The sequence below is a fragment of the Macaca thibetana genome, chromosome 3, assembly GCF_024542745.1.
Source record: "Macaca thibetana thibetana isolate TM-01 chromosome 3, ASM2454274v1, whole genome shotgun sequence".
Taxonomy (NCBI): Eukaryota; Metazoa; Chordata; class Mammalia; order Primates; family Cercopithecidae; genus Macaca; species Macaca thibetana.
The window spans coordinates 10,303,023-10,324,226 of record NC_065580.1 but is presented as its reverse complement, the minus strand read 5'-3'; the positions used below and the strand labels follow the sequence as shown (position 1 = coordinate 10,324,226).

Below are 21,204 nucleotides of genomic sequence, written 5' to 3'. Positions count from 1 at the left end.
GCACATGTATATACATGTATACATGTATAAATATATACACATATATTCCATATTATGTGCATATAATGCATGTATATATACATATGTATACCATATAATATACATGTATGAAATACACATGTATTTTATATACATATGTATACTATGTAATATATGTACATGAAATACATTTATTTTTTATATATATACTATGTATTATACATACATAAAATACACATATTATATACATATGTATAATATGTATACTATATACACATACTGTATACTTTATAATACACATATATTATGTTGATATATGATATATATTTATATGTGTATTACATAGTATACATATGTATGTATACATGCATTATATATACATTTATAAATAACAAATACACATTTACATATATACTGTATGTGTATACATATACACATATACATATACAAACGATATACTAATATATTCATATTATTTGTATATAGATGTGTGTATTATCTGTGTATATTATACATATATAATATGAATATGTATGTGTATATAAACCCATATGTTCATATGCATCTACAAAAATGTCATCCACTTATGAAAATGACCCCAGAAATTAATAGATGTACTAAGTATTTCTGCCCCTTACAAAACTACACTGCCATACACATTTGTTTGAATTTTTAATGTTTAATAACTCCAACGTTTCTCCAAAGGAAATGTTAGTAACCTTTTTGTTTGGCCTAAATGTGATACTTTTCCTTTCTTCCCAAAAACTCTCATATTAAGCCAAAGTAAATTAAATGCCCTCTAGATTTGGGGCTAATTCCTTGACACTACCTGAAAAACCAGGAGACACCCCAGCATGCTTGAAGCAGCCCAGAATTCCTGCTGGGGTGCATCTTGCGCTTCTTACACGGTGTGCTCTCCACCTGAGCTGGACAGGTCTCCCCGCAACACTGCACTTCGTCCTTGTCCCAGGGGACATGCGGCCTTTTCAGAAGAAGCTAAGGCCTTTCTTACTCACCACTGTTGCAAGAAGAATTTGACAGCTTTCTTTTCTGTGAACTTCTGGGCTTCCCTGCTCTTCCAAAGATCGTTCTTTCGCCATGCCCAAGAGCTGGCAAACTGTCCACCGCGAGCTGTGTGACACAGAATCTGCAGGACGTGGGGAAGGCCGTGCCGAGGCTCTGTCATTTTGATAGAGTTTTGGAAAACACGTCTCTTGTCTCTGCTATTCTTGGGAACGTGATGTGTGAAATGAAAGCAGAACCGTGTATCAGTAAAATAGGCACTCTCCACAGGGGTTTGACAGCCACCTTAGTAGATAATGTAATAACAATGTGGCTCACACTTGTAATCCCAGCAATTTGAGAGGCCAAGGTGGGCAGATCGCTTGAGTTCAAGATTAACCTGGGCAACACGGCAAGACGCTGTCTCGACAAAAAATTTAAAAATATTGGCCATGTGTGGTGGTGTTCACCTGTGGTCCCAGTTACTCAGGAAACTGAGGTGGGAGGGTCACCTAAGTCTGCAGTGAGCCAAGATCATGCCACTGCACTCCAGCCTGGGCAACAGAGCAAGACTGTCTCAAAAAATAAAAATAAAAATAAATAGCTCTGCTAAGCATAGAAAGTGCTCCAGGGAGTACCCGGATTCAGTGTCGATAGAATGTCCGTGCCACCACAAAAATAGGAGAGACAGTGATTACAGCACACAGCACAGGAAGCAAGGAAAAGCACTTACATTTGCCTCTGTGGAAGGAACCAACAAGGCCGTGGGAAAATGCATAGCAGAAGGCAGACGCACAAACCCCTGGGAAACTGAGAGAGCAGCAGGATGACCTAAAGAAATCCAACAATGAGTATCAAGTGGTAATTTGACTTGGACAAATGTAATTTTTAAATAAATTAGCAAAACCAGAAAGAGAAAAAAAAGAAGGAATGGAGAAGCCAGATATCTCCTCCCACTTGCTAATGCTCGACTGTCAACGGGCGGCCATCCCTCCACTCCCTGTTCCCCGTAAGGGCTGCCCTCCCGCTGAGTCCAGCTCTTCAGGAGGCAGAGTGGAGCTTTCAAGTGTTTCTGCAAACTAGAAAACCTGAGTTTCTACCACATTTTATTATTAATTAGACATGCTAATTAATCCAAAGCACATCACTTTCCTTCCCTGTACCTCAATTCCTCTCTGTCAACTAAGGAATTTGGACTAAATTATCTCTCAAATTCCTTTAGCTTGACTGTTGCATGCTAACTTTCTGAGTCACCTTTCATAAATGTGGAAATCTAAAGCCACTATTGTTCCAGTCTTGGATCCATGTAGTAAAAATGTTTGACCAGTTTAATTAAAGTATCTTTTCTACCAAACACAAACGTAGAAGTTTGGGAGAATCTAAAAGTAGATTTACCAGTAGTCAGTACTATGGAAAGGGAAGATCTTGCAAGTTAATATCCTACTAACTAGATCTTAAGTGGATCTTAAGAAAAAGGAGGCCGGGCATGGTGGATCACGCCTGTAATCCCAGCACTTCGGGAGGCCGAGACACGTAGATCATGAGGTCAGGAGTTCAAGACCAGCCTGACCAAGATGGTGAAACCTCCTCTCTACTAAAAATACAAAAATTAGTTGGTTGTGGTGGCAAGCACCTGCAATCCCAGCTACTCGGGAGGCTGAGGCAGGGAATTGGTTGAACCTGGGAGGCAGAGGTTGCAGTGAGCCAAGAGCACACCACTGCACTCCAGCTTGGGCGACAGAGCGAGACTCAGTCTCCAAAAAAAAAAAAAGAAAAAGAGGCCGGGCGCGGTGGCTCAAGCCTGTAATCCCAGCACTTTGGGAGGCCGAGACAGGCGGATCACGAGGTCAGGAGATCGAGACCATCCTGGCTAACACAGTGAAACCCCGTCTCTACTAAAAAATACAAAACACTAGCCGGGCGAGGTGGCGGGCGCCTGTAGTCCCAGCTACTCGGGAGGCTGAGGCAGGAGAATGGCGTGAACCCGGGAGACGGAGCTTGCAGTGAGCCGAGATCCGGCCACTGCACTCCAGCCTGGGCGACAGAGCGAGACTCCGTCTCCAGAAAAAAAAAAAGAAAAAGAAAAAGGAACCAGGAAGGGAGTTTGCAGAGCAGCTTATCCCACTTTAAGAGTTCTGGAAGCAACAGAAGTTACTATTAACAATCCCTTTTTCCTGGCACAGAGTTTGATTGTTAGGACATTCTGGGAGAGACTGGGAAGATGGATCATGGAAGACTCTTAATTCTGCGTGTGTGTGTGTGTGTGTGTGTGTGTGTGTGTGTTTATAATTATTTTTTTGAGATGGAGTCTTGTTCTGTCACCCAGGCTGGAGTGCAGTGCTATGATCTTGGCTCACGGCAACCTCCACCTCCCGGGTTCAAGTGATTTTCCTGCCTCAGCCTCCCGAGTAGCTGGGACTACAGGTGCATGCCACCACGCCCAGATAATTTTTGTATTTTTAGTAGAGACCGTTTTCACCATGTTGGCCAGGCTGGTCTCAAACTCCTGACCTCAGGTGATCTACCCACCTCAGCCTCCCAAAGTGCTGGGATTATAGGGGCAAACTACTGTGACCGGCCTGTGTATCTCTATGTGACTTAAGTCACATGTTATCATTGGATTCATTAAAATAAGTTCAATAAAATTGATGAAAGGTAAAATTTCCACAGTGAATGTTTATCAAACTTCTTTCGGGTTTATTTTGCTTAAGGGGGAGCTCTCTAGTGTAATCCTGTTGTAACCAAGCGAGTTATAGAGAAATGCCACACTTTGAGACAAATTATGGAGTCCTTTATTAGCCGGCGACCGAGAGGCAGCTAGCGCTCAAAATTCTATCGGCCCCGAAGAAGGTGCTAGATTCTCTTTTATACTATGGTCTAAATAGGAGAGGGGGGTTTAACTGAAGCAATTTTACAGAATAGGCAAAAAGTTAAAAAAAAATTGGTTATAGAAGCAGTTACAAAAAATAAACAGTTCCAGGTGCAGGGGATTAAAGTATCAGTAAGACATAAATGCAGGGGCTTTAGGTACCTTCCACCGAGCCCATTCCCAGGAGCTGCTGGTACAGCCTGCCTCAGTATCTTATCAGCAGGTGCATTCCTGGATGTGCGTGGAGTCAGCGTGCACTAGTTATTCCCTTAAGGGGGATAAAGGGGACTGCAAGTGAAGAAACTAAAATGGAGCGTATCCGGCTCTCTCTGCTAAGAGAGAGTCACTCAGGTTAAAACAAGGTAGGTTATCTCAATCCTGCACCTCTTCTCCCCTGTCCACTAAGAAGAAAGACAAGATCTTAAAGATCACAGCCCTATCCCACTCTGCCAAAAAGAGGGGAAAACCATAATTATTCCCTCAGGGAATTTTCTCAGCGTCTCCTCTGCATTTCCTTCAGTCAGCTTGCTTACTCCATGGAAATTTGCACTTCCCAGTGGTTGTCCAGAAAATAGCCATTATCTTACTAAGGTCAGAAATATGACAGAAGTTTTTGCCTAAGCAGAGTAAGAGTCAGAATGATAAACAAAAGGGATAATTGAAATTCGCTAACTAGTCTTTCAAAGAGAGCCTTAAATGAATTTGTCCTCCTCTGCCCTCTCGCTGATTTTTATAAATTGTTGGCAATCTTGCTTGCCACCAACTGTACTAAAGGGGAAGAGGGGAGAGAAGGACTTACCAGAGTTAATAGTACTAATATTTCTACTACCTGGCATAGCAGAAGCTACTAGAGATCTCTATTTTCTGTTTTCTATTATTACCCATTTTCTGTAACAGAGGTCAGCCTGTGTGCCAAATCCAGCCCACCACCTGCTTTTGTAAATAAAGTTTTATTGACACTGATATGGTCTGGCTTTGTCCCCACCCACATCTCGTCTTGAATTGTAGCTCCCATAATTCCCATGTGTTGTGGGAGGGACCCGGTGGGAGATAATTGAATCATAGGGGCTTTTTCCCCCACACTGTTCTCATGGTAGTGGGTAAGTCTCATGAGATCTGATGGTTTTATAAGGGGAAACCCCTTTCACTCGGCTCTCATTCTCTCATCTGCCATCATGTAAGATGTGCCTTTCACATTCCACCATGATTGTGCGGCCCCCCCAACCATGTGGAATTGTGAGTCCATTCAACCTCTTTTTCTTTATAAATTACCCAGTCTTGGGTCTGTCTTTATCAGCCGCGTGAAAAAGCACTCATACAGACACACAGCCACGAGCATTCATCTGTGTAGTGTCTATGGCTGCTGTCGTATGGTTAAATATGGCTGCCATCGCAGGGTTAAATAGTTGAGACAGAGGCCATGTGCCTCACAAAGCCTGAAATATTTACTAACTGGCCTTTTTTACAGGAAAACGATTGCCAATTCTTGTTCTATAATAATAGAACACACAACTTTAAGCAAGGTGCATGGCTGCCTAGAAGACAGGACTTACTTTTCCAGCCTCCGTGAAGCCCTGTCTTGTGTCTAAAGATTACCAATAAAATGTAAGTGGAAATTACGGGCCAGGCGCGGTGGCTCATGCCTGTAATCCCAGCACTTTGGGAAGCTGAGGCAGGCGGATAACCTGAGGTCAGGAGTTCGAGACCAGCCTGGCCAACATAGTGAACCCTGTCTCTACTAAAAATACAAAAATTAGCTGGGTGTGGTGGCAGAAGCCTGTAATCCCAGTTACTCAGGATGCTGAGGCAGGAGAATCACTCAAACCTGGGAGGTGAAGATTGCAGTGAGCTGAGATCGTGCTATTGCATTCCAGCCTGGGTGACAAGAGTGAAACTCTGTCTCAAAAAAATAAAAAACAAAGTAAGTGGAAATTGTGTGCAACTTCATCTTGAACCATAAGATAAGCTTGAGAATAGCAGTCATGCACAGCAGAGAAAAGGGGTGGGAACTGCTTGGTCCCCAACACCATGGAGCACCATGTTAGACTTGGACATTTTGCCAGGATTTCTAAATGGGAGGAAAATAAATTCTTATTTTGGATTTGAAATCTCTCACAACTAAATATAATCCTAATATGTTGGGCTATATCCATTTTTAACATAAAATGTAGCGTAAGCTAAAAATATTTTTTTATATATCTTCCTCAAACAAAAACACATGGCATCTGCATTCAAGTCAAAGAGACGTTACCAGAGCCATTCAAAATAATTCCAAATAAGTGACCTCCAGACCATTCAGTAAAAGCATCATTATAGAGAGGTGGGTGTGCTCCTTATTTGCGTCTTAAGTTTTGTTTCTACATGCTATAATTTCTCAGTTTATCATCCTCATCCTTAATTGGGTGAGGACAGCATGTTATTTCTGGGAAGTATAATGACTATTAAAGTTGTCACGCCCTACGTAACTGGGAATGTCAAATTCAAAATGTGTGCTTTCCTAATGTGTCATGACAAATTAATAGGCATTCGTCAGGGGAGAATCAGGTCAGGTTGGCTATAGGTTGACTCTTCCTTCTTGCTGTTATTGTCTTTTTGCCTTCATTGGTGATTGGTAAAAACTGTTCTATCACAACAGGCAAGAAAGCTGTGCCTGGTGACACAGCAGGTGTGGGGCACATGTCTTAACAAAATGCCTTTTTATTAATTTAATTAGCACCTGTGATCACAGGCTGGTGATGCAAGAGCGAGAAGCCAACACATGGACTCCACAAAGGCTGCCTTCCGCCACAGCAACCATCACTCCAGGACTCCTTCTTCTCTGTCTTCCTCCAGTGCAAAGTCAGGTGTCACTCACTCCTGTCGCCTGATCTCTATTACATTAAAAAGGTGAAAATATGGGCCTTTCTGGAAATGTGACAATTTGATGAAATATTTTGTTTTCACTTGATGAGGAATGTTCCATAATTTGAGAATAAATGTAATATAAATGTTTAGAGTAGAATCATAGAATTTAGAATGGTGGAAAATATCCTTGAAATCATTTAGCCTCAGCTCCTCACTCTCTGGAAAATAAAACTGGGGCTCAGAAAGGTGAGGTATTTGCCCAAAGTTATGGAAAGATCTGGATTAGAAAACAAATTTTTTATTTATAATCCAGGACTCTTTCCATGAATTGGGTATATTTCTCACTGTCACCCAGGATGGAGTACACTGGTGTGATCTCAGCTCACCACAACCTCCACCTCCCAGGCTCAAGTGATTCTCTTGCCTCAGCCTCTCAAGTAGCTGGGATTACAGGCATGCGCCATCACACCTGGCAAATTTTTGTATTTTTAGTAGACACAGGGTTTTGCCATGTTGGCCAGACTGGTCTTGAACTCCTGTTCTCAAGTGATCTGCCTGCCTAGGCTTCCCAAAGTGCTGGGATTACAGGCGTGAGCCACCCCACCTGGCCAATGCGTTGTTTTGTTTTGTTTTGTTTTGTTTTGTTTTGTTTTGAGACAGTTTCACTGTTGTCCCCTAGGCTAGAGTGCAATGGCACCATCTCGGCTCACTGCTACCTCCACCTCCCATGTTCAAGTGATTCTCCTGCCTCAGCCTCCCAAGTAGCTGGGATTACAGGCACCCGCCACCACACCTGGCTAATTTTTGGTATTTTTAGTAGAGACGGGGTTTCGCCATGTTGAGCCAGCTGGTCTCAGATTCCTGACTTCAGGTGATCTACTTGCCTCAGCTTTCCAAAGTGCTGGGATTACAAGCATGAGCCACCACACCCGGCCTAAGGCGTATTCTTTTAGTGTCGAGCTTTTTCACTTTTTGAGGAACTGTGACACTGAGTTTGACTAGGTGTGTAACGGGTTTTGGACCACAGGGACTGTTTCCCAGAAAACATGTACTTCCTCCTCTCATAGCATGTTGGACAAATTAGGATAGCCACAGTCTAAGCAAGGTTATCAATAAACAGATTAAATGTTCAAAGGTCGTGCTATCCCAAGGTAATCAGAAAGACCTAAAAATTCAGTAATTTTGCTAATACATGAATTTGGCTCTGCCAGGAAAATCTCTTAGATTACAATCACCCCAAGCATCCACCCATTATCAAACACAGCTTTGCTATTCTCTTATTGTAATTGAGTGCTCAGTAACAACCCTAGAGTGATTTTTAAAAATTGTTTTTATTGGCCAGGCACGGTGGCTCATGCCTGTAATCCCAGCACTTTGGGAGACCAAGGCGGGTGGATCACCTGAGGTCAGGAGTTCGAGACCAGCTTGGCCAACATGTTGAAACCCCATCTCTACTAAAAATACAAAAATTAGCTGGGCGTGATGGTGCATGCCTGTAGTCCCAGCTACTCAGGAGGCTGAGGCAAGAGTAAGACAAGAGAATTGCTTGAACCCAGGAGGCAGAGGTTGCAGTCAGCTGAGATCATGCCACTGTACTCCAGCCTGGGCAACACAGTGAGACTCCATCTCAAAAAAAAAAAAAAAAGTTTTTATTGTGAAAAATTGCTTAGTTTCAAGTGGTAGTAACTTAGTTCAAATTGGCCCAGACCAAAAATAGGGTACAAATGATTGATTCATATAGCTGGAAGGTCTAAGGATATAATAGCTTCAGACAAGGTTAGGTCCAGGTGTTAAATGACGTCATTAAGAAGACGTTTCCGTCTTTCCACATTACCTCCTCTGTGTTAGTTTCCTTCTCAACGAGTCTCTCTGCTTGTGGTGACAAAAAGACTATCATCACTCTGCCAGGCATGGTGGCTCACGCCTGTAATCCCAGCACTTTGGGAGGCCCAGGCGGGCGGATCACCTGAGGTCGGGAGTTAGAAACCAGCCTGGCCAGCATAGTGAAACCCTGTCTCTACTAAAAATACAAAAATTAGCCAGGTGTGGTGGTGCATGCCTGTAATCCCAGCTACTTGGAAGCTGAGGCAGGAGAATTGCTTGAACCTGGGAGGCAGAGGTTGCAGTGAGCCCAGATCGCACCATTGCACTCCAGCCTGGGCGACAAGAGCAATAACTCCGTCTCAAAAAAAAAAAAAAAAAAAAAAAAAAAGCCAGGCATGGTGGCACACGCCTGTAATCCCAGCTACCTAAGGGGCTGAGGCAGGAGAATTGCTTGAACCCGGGAGGCAGAGGTTGCAGTGAGTCGAGATCGCGCCTCACTGCACTCCCGCCTGGGCCACAGAGTGAGACTGCGCCTCAAAACAATAAATAAATAAATAGTCTATCACCAGCTACAAACTTACATCCTACTCACTTAGCACCCTCAAAGGGTTCATATTCCCATTTGTGGAGCTGGAGCATGTGGTGAGAATACTTGAACCCCACGCACTGAAATGGGTCCAGTGGGAAATGCCCAGTGGCAGGCTGGTGAATGTTTAACAACCAGCTTTGGGGTTGGGGGTGAGGTCCTCATCTGTAATGTATGTTAATTTTCATGGTGGAAATGCTGTCACCGTGGCAGATTTCACACCACCAATGTGGTGCCTGAGCACTGGATTGGGAAGAGATGTGCAGGAGTAGCCATTAGGTAACATTTCTACCATATAGCTAAATGTATGGCCTCAAGATTGTCCATAATAATAAAATGTAGCAAAATAATCAGGAAGCGATGACTTTTGAGTATGTATTACCTTTGGTTTTAATATAATTTATTAAATCCCAAGTTTATGAGCCAGGCACGATGGCTAACTGACGCCTGTAATCACAACACTTTGAGAGGCCTAGGCAGGACGATCACTTGAGGCCAGGAGTTGGAGACCAGCCAGAGCAACAAAACAAGACCCTGTCTCTATAAAAAAATTTTAAAACTAGCTGGGTGTGGTGGTGTGCAGCGGTGGTCCCAGCTACTCGGGAGGCTGAGGCAGGAGGATTGCTTGAGCCCAGGAAGCGGAAGCTGCAGCGAACGATGATTGCACCACCGCACTCCAGTCTGAGCAACAGAGTGAGAACTTGTCTCAAAAAAAGAAAGGAGAAGTTTTTAGAATTTAATGTTAAATAATGACTATGTATGGCCAAATTCCTGAAATCTTAACAATTGGCTTTTATGAGCTGGTGTGAGCAGATCTATCATACTACTGGCAAATGCTCCAAAAGGAGGTTTCTGTTGTTAGAAAAAGGGAAAATCAATGCTGAGTAGGCAAAGAGAATGGATGTCTCTGATAAGTGAGAGGTATGATTTTCCTGAAAGTTGAAAAGTAATCCCATTGTAGTGTGAGGATATGCAAAAGAAAATTTTGTCTTGCCCAAGACGTATTTCAAGAGAAAAACTTTGAGAATTAGGGAGACACAAAGACCTTATGTGTGTTTACCCCTCACAGTATCAAGAGGGAGCAGCTCTTGAGTAAGTACTTCTGCAACCTCAGGCCTAAGGGTTGGTGGTTTGGTACAGGACAGCCCCAGCAACCATACCTAAGATCCTGAACAGTCACAGAGATGGGGGTGAGCGTGGAGGACAGCTGGAAAAAAGAGCTTCTCAGTATACTGCGCTCACAGCCTCCAAAAAAGTCAATATTAATCATTTAAATTAAATGCACAAAGTTCTTAGTAAACTGATGGAAGTCTGGACTGTCATTTTTTGGAAATAACGGAAGTTGCCTTTCTATCCATATGACAAACATCCTCTATCAAACCTGTGTTCAATAACCCAGAGTCCTTGATCTCTACCCCTCTGAATTTCTGTAATTTTTATTTATTTATTTATTTATTTACTTACTTATTTTTAGACAAAGTCTGGCTCTGTCACCCAGGCTGAGGTGCAGTGTTACAATCTTGGCTCACTGCAACCTCCACCTCCTGGATTCAAGTGATTCTCCTGCCTCAGTCTCCCTAGTAGCTGGGATTACAGGAGCCCACCACCACACCTGGTTAATTTTTTGTATTTTTAGTGGAGATGGAGTTTCTCCATGTTAGCCAGGCTGGACTTGAACTCCTGACCTCGGGTGATCCACCCGCCTCGGCCTCCCAAAGTGCTGGGATTACAAGTGTGAGCCACTGCGCCTGGCCTTGAATTTCTGTAATACTTAATCATGACATGTGTTACCCTATGGTTATACAGTCAGTCCTCTGTTATCTGTGGGTTTGGTACCGGCAGATTCAACTAACCTCAGATCAAAAATATTTGAAAAAAATAAATGGTAATAATAATAAAACAATAAAAAAATAACAAATTTAAAAGCACAGTATAAAAACTATTTACATGACATTTACATTGTATTACATATTATAAGTAATCTAGAAGTAATTTAAAGTATATGGGAGGATATGCACAGGTTATATGCAAAAATCACAAAATTTTATATAAAGGACTTGAGCATCCATAGCTTTTCGTATCCCTGGGGATCTTATAACACATCCACTGCAGATACCAAGGGATTACTGTATACTCTTATTTTGTTATAAAAATACTTGTGGGTGAAAGTTTTATCCTGTGAAATGCATTATTGGCTCCTCGGTATTTATTTTTATCTCCAACAATACTGAACATAGTATTAAGCACGTAGAATGTATTCAATGAAAAAGTGTATTGACATGAAAGACTGGATGTAGGGTAACACATTACTACCTACTAACAGAACTTATTTTATGAAAAGACAAGGGCGGGATAGTAAGTTACATTTAAAAGATATTTCTAAATCCTTGAAAGTGCCTAAAAATGGTTTAATCATTTTGAAATCTTTTTTTTTTTTTTTTTTTTTGAGACAGAGTCTCCTCTGTTGCCCAGGCTGGAGTGCACCAGCACAATCTCAGCTCACTGCAACCACCACCTCCCAGGTTCAAGCGATTCTCCTGCCTCAGCCTCCTGAGTAGCTGGGATTACAGGTGCCCGCCATCACACCAGCTAATTTTTGTATTTTTAGTAGAGATGGGGTTTCGCCATGTTGGCCAGGCTGGTCTCAAACTCCTGACTTCAGGTGATCTGCCTGCCTCAGCCTCCCAAAGTGCTGGGATTACAGGTGTGAGCCACCACACTCGGCCTGAAATCTTATTGATAATGCAAATTTAATTTTAAAATGTTTTTTACAAAGACAGTATAATGGTAAGAAGTAAGTTAGACTCTGTCCAAATTAACTCAAATTTTATATTAATCAGGGCCAATATGTGAGATTTCACTATCAATAAGACTTTACAGTAACACCTGTCTTCATCAGTCCCTTAGTACCATTATCCACAGTAGGAAAGCTGACCAAACTTGATAAATTCACAGAATTATAAAAAGGACAACTTTAAATTACATGGCCTGACTGAGCCAATGCCTTATGTTGGCTGTTGGAAGACAGATCACCTGTTTCTTAGGACAGAGCCTAAGGTCGAACCTTAATTCCAAGTGAATTTCCAAGTTGAATGTGGAAGTTGGCACTGAAACTGTTGGCAACCATTTTACTTACCTTTAGAGGCAAAGACATTTTCCTGGTAAGAAAATGGAGACAATTATCACTTAATCATCTTAATTGTTCATACCACACATTAGAAAAAGTCATAGAGTCTCAAATGCTATAATTATAGTGTCTTATTCAGCCTTTCTACTACAGCTGTTCCATAGACACCCCCCCATCCCTCACTAAAATAGCTTCAAAAAATTATGCTGTTCAGCTTTTGGTTAGAGTTTCCTAGTTTAAAGGAGATTTATACCATGTATCCGAAGTCATCTCCTTTTGATTTTTATTTCTCAGTCTTGTTGGGCCAGCTGCCTTACACAGATGGAAATTTGGTGCCTGAAATAGGCTGCGTCTGTCATGGTACCTGCCGGCACCATTTCTTCCTGTTTCATGTTGAATTGCATACATTTTTGCCTCTGGGCCTCTCTAGCCACACTTTAAATTATACCTAAATTTAATTTTAATTCCAAACACAATCTCTCAGAGCACCAAATAAAAACAAGTAATTAGAAGTTTGCAAGTTTGTGATATAACAATAACATAGAGGAACAGAAAAATGATGTAAATGTGGAACTTAAGAAAGACTGTGCCAAATTCACAAATGCTAAACCTCCCTCCCCCCGACTCGAGAGAGAAACAATATTTTTAAGCCATTGTCAAATTGCCCTGATATCCCAAGGACTTACAGAATGTGATTTAGCATAGCTAACTTTCCAAAACAATTAAACTACTACGCCTTTACAAATCAAAACCTTAAAAACCTAATCACTCTCATTTGAATGCTTTCCAAGATGTAATGTATTAAGTTTTTTGTTTGTTTGTTTTGTTTGCTTGTTTTTTGTGAGACGGATTCTCGCTCTGTCGCCCAGGCTGGAGTACAGTGGCACCATCTCGGCTCACTGCAACCTCCACCTCCCAGGTTCAAGCGATTCTCCTGCCTCAGTCTCCTGAGTAGCTGGGATTACAGGCGCCTGCCACCACACCTGGCTAATTTTTGTATTTTTAGTAGAGACAGGATTTTACCATGTTGGCGAGGCTGGTCTCAAACTCCTGATCTCAGGTGATCCACCCGTCTCAGCCTCCCAAAGTGCTGGGGTTACAAGCGTAAGCCACCGCGCCTGGCCTGTATTCAGTTTATAAATATAATTTAATCCACTTCTTAATGACTTGCAGTCATCCTTATGAACACTATTCCTTGAACTGCATTGTAACAGCATGGAGAGACAAAAATAAGTCTTAAGAATTTCCATTCAATACCACACGTGTTTGTTTGCCCTCTCTGTGCTAGACATGGTCCTGGGTTCTAAGAATAGAGATGAATGAAACCTGGGCCCTGCATCCAGGGTCTCCTATTCTCACTAAAAGAACCTGAGCACAGGACATGTACTGTGAGAGGTGGCAGATGACTGGCCTTGGACCGGTAAACGAGAATCAGATCATGAGTGACTCTGGATTTGACCCTGATCAGGTTCAAAGGATCCCCCTAAGGCAGTAGGAAGAATAAACAGGCAAGGGGCAAAACTGGAGACAATGGGGTAAGTTTGGACAAGGCTATTCTAGTCCAGACAAGAAAGGCCGCCAACCTGAGCCAAAGCCGTAACAGATTTAAGCAGCAGAACTGACAGGATCTGTGTCCATCTTAATGGAATAAAAAAGAAGGAAGAATCTAGAGTGGTTTCTAAGACTCTTACTAGGTCAACTAGATAGATGACACCATTAGCCAAAATGGGAAATTCAGAAAGAATGGGCACAGCAGGAAAGGTACTGAGTTTGGTTTTTCATTTATTTATGCAACAAGTATTGACTGGCTACCTGCTATGAGCCGGTCACAATGGTTAGCAAAAAGAGAGAAGATCCCCAACCTCCTGGAGCTCACAGGAGAGAACTGACTGAGTAATCACGTAACTATATGTCTATACGTCCCCTGTGATGATCGCTAGCGAGAAGAACATGGTGCCGTGAAGGTTTGTCATTGCGGGATTTCACCTCCTTGAGGGTCAAGGGAGCTTCCTGAGGACTTAGTGTCAGAGGATCGGTGTCAGACGGGAAAGAGGAGCAGGAGTTAGCTAAGAGAAAGAGGGAAGAAAGACATTCACAAAGGAAACAATGTCCAAGGGGCCTATAGTGGGAGTGTGGCATTTTCAAGGAACTCAAAGAAAGCCAGTGTGGCTGGAGCAGGGAGGCCAGGAGATAACGCCGGAGAGATGGACAGATGCCAGACCACAGAAGGCCTTGGAAGCAGGCCCAAGGGGCAGCCCATCTGCACCAGCATGGTCGTCCTGTTGTTAAGACACCACACACATCCTACCATGAGTGAATAGCTGCTGCCCAGAGCTACCCCCAAGTGTTCCTCCTAGTACTCCGCACACGAATCCAGCTGCCCAGTCCCCGTCTGGACTTCCCCAAGATCTGGCAAGCAGAAGAGTACTATCTGGCATGATATAGGGGCAGGAGCTGTTCAGTTCTGCTCCAACATGCTGGCATGTGTTCTGATGGATCAGTATCCGTGTGATATGCTTGTTCACTAATTTAACAAGAACAATGAGACATCCTTGAAGTAGGTACATGATCAGATACATGTTTTGAAAATACGACTTCAGAGGCCTGGCGTGGTGGCTCACACCTGTAATCCCAGCACTTTGGGAGGCCAAGGCAGGTGGATCAACTGAGGTCAGGAGTTTGAGACCAGCCTGGCCAAAATGGTGAAACCCCATCTCTACTAAAAATACAAAAAAAAAAAAAAAAAAAACTAGCTGGGCATGTTGGTGTGTGCCTATAATCCCAGCTACTCAGGAGGCTGAGGCAGGAGAATGCTTGAATCTGGGAGGCGGCTGTGTCAGTGAGCCTAGATCATGCCACTGCACTCCAGCCTGGGCGACAGAGTGAAACTCCATCTAAAAGAAAAAAAGAAAAAGAAAAAAGAAAATGCCACTTCAATTTACAGGTGAAGGACAGATGAGGGGCCAAAATGAAGGCAGATGGACCAGTCAGTGGACTATTGTTCATTTTGATTTCTATTAGGGTGGTGATCATGGTAGACATGGAGAGAAACAAACAGATCCAAGAGATAATTAGGGAGAAGAAATCTCAATTTTTTGTTTGTTTGTTTTAGCGATGGGGTCTCACTATGTTGGCCAGGCTGGTGTCAAACTCCTGGCCGCAAGTGATCCTCCAACCTCAGTCTCTTGAGTAGCTGGGAATTACAGACACAAGCTACTGCACCTGGCCCCCAGCAGACTTTCTTAGAGAAAGTGGCAAGGTGATTCTAAAACTTATAAAGGAAGACAGAAGGTCTAGAATAGCCAAAGTTATTTTTAAAAAGAAAAAGCACATTGAAGGGCTTACACTAACTGATTGCAAAGACCAGTGGCTGCCAGGGGCCAGCAGGCAGGGAAGATGAATTGGAGCGGCACGGAGGATTTTTAGGGCAGTGGAGCTACTCTGTATGATACTCTAATGGTGCATGTGTGTTGTTATATATTTGTCCAAACCCACAGAATGTACAGCATCAAGAGTGAACCCTAATGTAAACTATGGACTTGGGGTGATAATGATGTGTCGATATTGTAACAAACATGTTGATAATAGGGAAGGCTATGCCTGCATTGGGGGGCAGGGAGTATGTGGAAACTGTACTTTCTGCTCAATTTTTCTGTGAACCTAAAACTTTTCTTAAAATTGTCTATTAAAAATAACAATGATAGAGTCTCTTTGTAGAAAAAAAAAAAAAAACAGTTTAGGTCATGTGAGACTATCCAAAATAAACAGAAATTCTTCTGCCCTCTCCTGCCCCAGCTTGGTCTCCAGAGAGAAGCAGTGTTTGCGTGGAGCAGCCTCCTTTCCCAAGCCTGTCACTGCAGAAACCAGTTCTGGCCGCAGCACAGAGCTTTGTTTCCTGTAAAAACGCTCTCATACCACGTGCACTGCTCTGCAACTTGCTTTTCTTTCTCCACTTCGGACTGCCTACCTCCTCTTGCTCAGTCTTCTGAATCTCTGCCCAGGGTTTACACGCCCAGAGGTGGGTTCCGAGGCCACTGCCCAGGCTCACATTCCAGCCCTGTGGTGTTGGGGGCTGAACCTGCTCTGTCCTTCATCTCCAGGAACAGAGTAGATGCAATAGTCAGTGGTAGGGGGTGAGGGCCAGATTTCAGTTTTCTCTTCTACAAATAATGGTGGTGTGTGTGCATTTTTGTAAGAGTATTTTTGTAAAATAAATTCATTAAAACAGAGGAAAAATGATAAACTGGACTCCAATTTTTTTCTCTTCAATTGCCATTTTTAAGAAAATGAAATACAAACTGTGCACTCAGGAAATATTTGCAAAACATACAGTATCTGATACTTGTATCCAGAATATATAAGAACTTTTACAGCTCAATAGCAAACAGACAAACCAATTTTTTAAAATAGGCAAGATATCTGAACAGACACTTCTCCTCAGAAGATATACAAATGGCAAATAAGCAGATGAATAGATGCTCAATGCCATTTGTCATTAGAGAAATGCCATCCAAAACCATAATGAGATACCATGGCACAACTATCAGGATGCTAACATTTAAAAGACTGACCGCAAGTGTTGGTAAGGATACAGAACAGCTGGACTCTCACACATTGTCCATGGGAATGTAGAATGGTACAACTGCTTTGGAAAACAGTTTGGCAGTTTCACATACTCTTATGAATCATAAGACCCAGCAATTCCACTCACAAGATGCACTCAAGAGAAATGAAAACGTATGTCCACACAAAGACTTGTGGTTAGCTTTATTCATCATGGCCGCAGACTGAAAACAACCCAAATGTCCAACTAGTGAACAGATAAGCAAAGTGTGGTATATCTCCACAATAGAACACCACTCAGCAATAAAAAGGAACGGACTGACATGTGCAACAACATGAATTTCAAAAGCATTATGCCAAGTAAAAGAAGCCAGCCACGAAAGACACATACTATGCCATTCTGTTTATTTGAAATTCTACCAAAAAAAAAAAAAGTCAGTAGTTGCCAGAAGCAGCTGGGGTGGGGGAGAAGAATGACTGAAAAGGGGCACAGGGGAACTTTTTGGAGTGATGGAAAGATGGAAAGATTATATATATATATATATATACACAATTTTTTTTTTCGAGATGGAGTCTTGCTCTGTCACCCAGGCTGGAGTGCAGTGGCGCGTTCTTAACTCACTGCAACCTCCACCTCCTGGGTTCAAGTGATTCTCCTGCCTCAGCTTCCTGAGTAGCTGGGATTACAGATGCGTGCCACCATGCCTGACTAATTTTTGTGTTTTTAGTAGAGACAGGGTTTCACCATGTTGGCCAGGCTGGTCTCGAACTCCTGACCTCAAGTGATCCACCCACCTTGGCCTCCCAAAGTGCTGGGATTACAGGTGTGAGCGACCACCCCTGGCCCAGATTCTACATCTTGACTGTGGTAGTGGCTATGTAGCTGTGTACGTTTGTCAAAATTCACTCAACTTTACACTTAAAATTGTTAAATTTTATTGCACCTAAATTATACTCCAAGAAAGCTGTTTTTTTGGGTAAACAATACTTAAAGGTAAAATTTATGGGTTGGTAAATTCCTATAAAGTGATCTTACAGACGGGAGGGAACAAGAGTTGTTAAGCGACTGACTGAATGGCAAAACCAGTGGTTCAAATAATGAATTCTGAAGAACAGGATTTGTAGGATGAAATCATGAGTCTCCTCTGTGTCTGCTGAGTTTAGGAGCCTCTGAGATTCCTAAGAAGAACAATCAAGGCAAGTGCTTGGTACAATGGTCTAGAGCAAGCTTGTCCAATCCGCAGCCCACAGGCCACATGTGGCCCAGGACGGCTTTGAATGTAGCCTAACACAAATTTGTAAACTTTTCTTAAAACATTATGAGATATTATTTCTTTCTCTCTCTCTCTCTTTTTTTTTTTTTTTTTTTTAGCTCATCAGCTATTGTTATTGTTAGTGTATTTTAGGTATGACTCAAGACAATTCTTCTTCCACTGTGGCCCAGGGAAGCCAAAAGATGGGATACCCCTGGTTCAGAGCTTTGAAAAAGTCCTTAGGTTAATGATATAAGTTTGTGAGTCATCTGCATGTAATCGAAAGAACATAGGGTGAGAAAAGCGAAAGCCAAGACCAGGCCTTCTGAGAAACACCAACATTTAAAAGCCAGGGAAAAAAAGATGAGGCTACAAAGGAATGAAAGTGGCTGGCTGGCTCTTTTATCAGGATGGCAAAGCAAGACAGCTTGAAACCCTTGGGGAACAACTGGGTGGAGATTCCAAGAAGACATTTAGAGATGTGAGTAGGAACTTGGAAGAGAAGCCAGTGGAAAAGAAGTAGATTCAAGACTCATTCACACATAGGTAGTGAGGTAAAGCCATGCTGGGAGCCCCTCAACAAGAGGGCAAACAGAAGAGACACCTGGAAAACACTAAGTTGTTTTTGCTGTTTTTGTTATTTTGAGACGGAGTTTCGCTCTTGTTGCCCAGGCTGCAGTGCAACAGCGCGATCTCAGCTCACTGCCACCTCTGTCTCCCGGGTCCAAGCAATTCTCCCGCCTCAGCCTCCTGAGTAGCTGGGATTACAGATACGTGCCACCACGCCTGGCTAATTTTTTTTTTTTTTTTTTTTTTTTTTTTTTTTTTTTTTTGAGATGGAGTCTCGCTCTGTCGCCCAGGTGGGAGTGCAGTGGCGCGGTCTCAGCTCACTGCAAGCTCCGCCTCCCGGGTTCCCGCCATTCTCCTGCCTCAGCCTCCCGAGTAGCTGGGACTACAGGCGCCGCCACCTCGCCCGGCTAGTTTTTTGTATTTTTTAGTAGAGACGGGGTTTCACCATGTTCGCTAGGCTGGTCTCGAGCTGACCTCAGGTGGCCTGCCTGCCTCGGCCTCCCAAAGTGTTCAGATTACAGGTGTGGGCCACCATGCCCAGCTGAAAACACTAAGTATTAAGGAGCAGTTGGAGGATATAGAGATTTGGGAAAGAATGGTGTTACCAAGATGAAGGGAAGAAAGAATTTAAAGAAGGAGGCAAAGCGAAACTGAAAGGCTTCAGAAAGATCAGCTAGTGTTTGAACTGAGAAGTCTCCTCCGGGTAATTAAAATATTATGTTTACGTGTTATGGTGTGTTATGTATGTTATGTTATATATGTTATGTTATTGATATAATTTGGCTCTGTGTCCCCACCCAAATCTCATCGCAAATTGTAATATCCATGTGTGTAGAAGGGACCTGGTAGGAGGTGATAGGATCATGGGTGTGGTTTCCCCCATGCTGTTCATGCCGTTCTCGTGATAGTGAGGGAGTTCTCGTGATAGTGAGGGAGTTCTCGTGAGAGCTAATGGTTTTATAAGGGGCTTCCCCCTTTGCTTGCTCTCTCTCTCCTGCTGCCTTGTGAAGAAGGTGCTTGCTTCCCCTTCTGACATTGATTATAAGTTTCCTGAGGCCTCCCCAGCCATGAGGAACTGTGAGTCAAATAAACCTCTTTATAAATTACCTAGCCTCAGGTTTTTCTTTATAGCAGTGTGAAAATTGACTAATATAAATATGTTATGTTATGTCATGTCATGTCATGTCATTATTTGGGGGGACATTAGCAAGACCAGTTTTAGTGACGTGATGGGGTAGAAACTGAACTGAGGAGGGTTGAGGAGTACATGGGAGACAGTGGCTCTGAAGCAGACAATAGCTAGGGAGAACACAGGGCCAAGGTAGGTTCTTCTATTTGTCTTTTTGGGGTTTTGACTTTTTGTTTATTTGTTTATTTATTTATAACTATTATTACTATTTTTTGAGACAGCATCTCATTCCATTGCCCACACTGGAGTGCAGTGGCACAATCTTGGCTCACTTCAAACTCTCCCTCCTAGGTTCAAGCAATTCTCCTACCTCAGCCTCCCGAGTAGCTGGTGTTACAGGAATGCACCACCACGCCCAGCTAACTTTTGTATTTTTAGTAGAGATGGAGTTTCACCATGTTGGCCAGACTGGTCTCGAACTCCTGACCTCAAATGATCCACCTACTTTGGCTGCCCAAAGTGCTGGGGATTACAGGCATGAGTCACCACGCCTGGCAGACTTTTTGTTTATTTGTTTTTAAGACGGAGTACGTTTACACACATTTACGGAAAGGTAGAAACAACAGATAGCAAAAGGTTGATCATAGAAAATAGAGATGGGGATGTGGGTGGAATGGGAGCTGCAGGAAGATGAAAGAGAATGAGAGCTGGAGCCCAGATGGAGGAATTATCAGTGGACAGGAGACAGACATGTCTGAGGCAAGACTGGAAGCTTCAGTTTTCCCAAGGAAGTAGAAGGTCATCTACTGAGAGAAAAGTGGCAGGAGAGGAAGGCTGCTTCGATAAGAGTAGCAGAGTTTGGACAGGCCGCCCTGGAGAGGAGAAACTAGAGTAGTCCAAAGACACAGGGAGGGCAGGTGCCCACGATGCTCTGCCAAGTCCCCCAGATCCTTCACCATCTCAGTGTTCACGGCCCACAGCCACCACCTGCACCTATAAGCCCTAGGCCTGACCCCAGGCTATAGGAGCCCATTTGCCTGGAAAGCTGGAAGTGGAGGTATTTAAGAATCCCAAGGGGCAGAGGCAGACTGGAAAGGTGGTGATACGCTGAGAAACAAGTGAGAGTCAGAGTTTTGGTAATTCTTAATGGGACAGTGATTAAGAGTGTGAGCTCTGGAGTCAAACTGTCGGGTCCAAATCCTAGCTCCAGCACTGACCCTGGCAAAGTAGATCTTTGGCAAGATATTTAACCTCTCTGAGCCTTGATTTCCTCACTTGAAAACACTGGCAAATTAGATGACCTTCATTGGATCTTGGGCAAGATATTTAGCCTCTCTGAGCCTTGATTTTCTCACCTGAAAAATGGGGATAATTTTTTATTGTGGTAAAATATGTAACATAAAATTTACCATTTCAGTTATTTTTAGATATGGAGTTCAGTGGCATTAAGCACATTCA

General features: G+C 42.9%; 1 long non-coding RNA gene across 2 annotated transcripts in view; it reads right to left on the bottom strand.

The window, feature by feature from the left end:
• Nucleotides 1–477: 477 nt before the first annotated feature.
• The window catches only part of LOC126951004 (uncharacterized), a 49,313-nt gene continuing 28,586 nt past the window's right edge, over nt 478–21,204 (bottom strand). The window contains exons 1-3 of one of the 2 annotated variants that reach the window (XR_007724331.1): nt 6,567–8,838; nt 1,715–1,812; nt 478–1,202 (exon numbers count right to left, since the gene is read on the bottom strand). This is a non-coding gene — a long non-coding RNA (uncharacterized LOC126951004). Of the gene's footprint in view, nt 1,203–1,714; nt 1,813–6,566; nt 8,839–21,204 lie in introns of those variants that run through there. The other variant, XR_007724332.1, reaches the window with a different exon arrangement.